The sequence below is a fragment of the Brassica oleracea genome, chromosome C9, assembly GCF_000695525.1.
Source record: "Brassica oleracea var. oleracea cultivar TO1000 chromosome C9, BOL, whole genome shotgun sequence".
NCBI lineage: Eukaryota > Viridiplantae > Streptophyta > Magnoliopsida > Brassicales > Brassicaceae > Brassica > Brassica oleracea.
The window spans coordinates 24,161,110-24,165,389 of NC_027756.1; positions in this window are offsets into that span (position 1 = coordinate 24,161,110).

Consider the following 4,280-nt stretch of genomic DNA (forward strand, 5'->3'; position numbering starts at 1 on the left):
GGTGAGAATGTCTGAGGAATCAACATGGCATTTGTCTCTGTTTATGATCAAAACCTCTATGGCATGAATTCCAATCGGTCAAGCATGAATTACAATTCCAAATTGTTCACAATCACATATTACGATATAGTTCATGCAATATATAGTTTGGAAGTGACTTCTCCATGCAAGATTTCATATATGCTGAACTTGTTGTGTATGAGTCTCTGAAATTAAGCAGCACATCCCGCATGTGGTCACGCATGCAAGGAACATCTGTAAGGTAATTTCTCCCCGACATTTGTAAGGCATAACTCTGCATTGAGACAACTGGGACGATACAAACTTACACTTGTGGCAAATGCTCCAACACAATCAAAAGCGGCTAACTTACGTAATACTTGTTAAATATCACATGTTAAATGTTGACGGTGATGGACGGTGAAAAGGTTGTTACGTGGAGACATAGTGATAGCAAAGTCAAAAAGGAAAGGCTTGGCCACTTTGTCAACAACAACTTCTCACCAAACTCTCGTAAGCTCTCCTATAAATACATGATGTCTCTCATTGTTCAGTAGCATCCCAAAATCAAAATCACATAGAGAAGTGAAGAAGAAGAAGAACGTGAGAGAGAGAAAAAAAAAATTCTTTTTTCTTACGGGTATTTGGGATCGGGTTGAGAGAAAATTATTTAGAGAGTTTGGGTATTTTCTCCTATTATAACGAGAAAATTATTAATCGATTTCTTCGTTATAATTGAGAGGTTGTAACTCCTATTATTTTTCTCGTAATAAATTCTTCTACCTTGTCCGTGGTTTTTACCCTTTGGGGTTTTCCACGTTAAATCTGGTGTTCCATTTATTACACTATTTCTCAAATTATTAGCTGCGACCCTGCTCTATCCGGTCCAGTTTTACAACAGGAAATGTCAATAATAAATATAAATATACTATATATATATATATATATCTATATCAATATCACTAAATTTTAATTATCCACAATATAAAGTAAATAAAATAATTATTTTGATTTATTTACCAAAAAACATGATTGTAAATAAACAAAAAGTATTGATTTTAATTTACGCGTTTATTCTAATGAATATACTTTTATGCATACAATTTATTTTTTAAATATGTGGTTTCTAATATGGTATTTGATCCTCACAATTCCAGAAATACACTTCTTCAAATCAAAATGATTTTTTATATTGGAAGCACTATATATAATATTATTTCATTCAAATTAGATAATTTAGTTTTGATTTTTATTTCTAAAAATATTTTAATGAAATATCATGACAAGACTCTAATCACGTTCTTTTGAGATTGTGCGAAGAATTGAGAGATTTGATCATTCGACTAATATTTGTTTCTCCCTAATACCCTATCTAGCTATTATAATTGTAAGAATGCAAGATTTGAACTATTTATTTTAAGTTTTCTAGTTTATCACTTAATAAATCAAATAGTTCTTAGTTTGTACATAGTTTATATATACTGGAAAGGTAAAGTATTATATATTTTTTATCGGTAATTCCTAAGTAACTAAACCTCAAAAACGTAGGTTAATAAAATAAGTAATTTATTTTATTATTCTAGAATTAAATGATTTTTAGACCAAAATGGTGAATATATACTACATAGACATTTTTGCCGATGATTTTCTTCAAAAATTAGATTTTTAGACATGTATATGGAGTGGAACTAATTTTAACATATGTCAATATTTTTAAATTTACACTTTTGTAATTCACCGAATTCACATAAAAAGTTAAGAAAAGAACCAAAACTCATATCAGTGAAACATAAACGAAAACGAAAGCATAATTTTATAGAGGTAGAAAATGAATTACTTATGGAGAGTCAATAGTAAAAAATCGAGAGCAAAAAACTTAATCCTCTTTTGTCATTTTACAATTGATGTTGCCTATCTAGTTTTGGTGATCTGTGTCAGCCGTAAAACTTAATTTCTTTTTGTGCATATGAAATCTTAAAAATAATTAAAATGAGATGTAATACGTTAATTTTTCAACAAAGATGATAGATTTAAGAGACCAACATTTGTATTTATCATTTTACAATCGATAAAGACTGTAGTGTTGTAAAATGTTAAAATCATTTAACGAATAAACATTAGTATAAAAAACTCACTATACGCATGCACACGGGTTATCATCTAGTTGATTATGGTTTATACTTTCAAAAATTTAAATCGAACATCAAATTATTTATAAAAGATAAAACTTTCCATCAAAATATATGTGCTTGCTATTGCATTAAAAGAATTGGAAACAGTTACATATTATAAATATTTTAGCTCTCTAAAATTTTTAAAATAAAACATTAAATTATTTATAAAATCTTTAAAAAATCTTTATATATTCATTGTGTTTCTAGACAAACATTCATTGTGTTCTTTTTTTATTAATTAGTATATAGTTATGCATCGTTTTGATTATGGTTACCAATTTTTATAATTTTAAATCAATTATATAATATAATAAATAAATTTAAAATTGGTAATATAAAATTCATCGTTAATTATATATATATATATATATATATATTGATCTATTAAGGATTTTAACGACTTTAACAGAATAAAAACTAGATTATCGCAAATGATAGTATTTTTTTTTATTTTTTATGGTTGAAAATATTATTTGGATAACAACACAATATACATATAACATTTATCTTATTTATTTTTAAATATGTTTTGTGTTTTTCTAATTTTATTATAGTAGTTTACGATCAATTATCTAATGAAATAAATAAATCTAAAATTGGTAATTTAAAAGTTATTGGTAATTATATATATATATTACTGAAGAGTATCAACGACTTTAGCCGTTCTAACTTTTAAAGTATGAGTTTACAACAAAAATACTTCATAAATAATAATATAGATATCGATTATATTTTTTTTGTTTACTATTTAATTTGGATAAAAGTGATGCTATGAATGAATAAAGGTAAAATAATACACGAACTGTTGCCTAGATATTCTTTGGACTCACAGTTGATGTATTGAAGGTGTTCTGCTAGAAAATACGTTGCTCACCAAAGATAAAACATTTCTTATGGAAATTTGTGTCAGAATGTATAGCAGTGAGGAAAAATATGCGAGCAAGAGGGATACAAGGGGACATATATTGTGCAAGATGCGGAGCCGATGAAGAATCGATAAACCATTTATTTTTTGAAGATCCTCCAGCACCTCAGGATTGAGCTCTTTCAAAGATATCATCCAATCCAATCATTTTTCCAACAAGTTCTCTTTTCACAATCATGGATCATCTTTTTTGGAGAGTTCCCCTGCTGATGGATGATCATTAGTTTGCATGGATTTTATGGTACATTTGAAAAGGAATGAATAACAAAGTTTTCAATAATCTGGACATTAATATCAGTGAAACGCTTAAATTGACAGAAACAGAATCTACGCTTTGGATTGAAGCACATTTTGAACATACAAAGGGCAGTACCACACATAGATGCTGCGACCCTACTCTGATGCGGCCATCAGATCAGCAACTGAACCAGAGGTCAACCCAAAGCCCTACTCAACCGGCCAAGGCGCCAACCACGATATACGTGCACTAAACATGTCATATCTTACAAACCAAGAGGGTTTAAATGACAAGAATATTTTTTATGGATTCTACACTCAAGAAGGAGTCCAGGACAATTGGAATCGGCCCAAAATATTCAGGGATCAAGAAGTTATGAATTTTACAATTCAGAGGTTTCTCAGCCCGTCCATCTGCGAGTATGCGACTTTAGAAGAGGATTCAAGCCCAAAGAAGAAGATGCCTGAACTAAAACCGATCATAGGAGTCAAGAGTAGTTTATTAGATTTCCAGAAAGCCAAAGATCTCGAGAAATGACCAAGGAAATTGGAAGATATGATCAATTTTCCAAAACCGGCCAAACCAGCTCTACACTTGCCTTATTTGGAAGATCCGGGTTTCACATCAAACCAACCTCAAGAATGGCAGCCAGGAGACCTTATAAGTCATTCAGAGGCACTACACAACATCCTAGGAAGCACCATGCCACACTGGATCAGTCGGATCCCAATCAAACCAAAAGATCAAGCCGGTTTACTCAGATTGGCCAAACCGACATCATTTATGGAAAGTCTTCAACCAATTCAACTTGGTTCGACCCAGAGCTATTTATGGGAACCAGGAGATACTCTAGACCATTCAGAAGACATCCAAGATGTCCTTAGCTGCACCAGCACCCAGGAGATCAGGCGGATCTCTCTCTCCATCAACATTCCATATATGG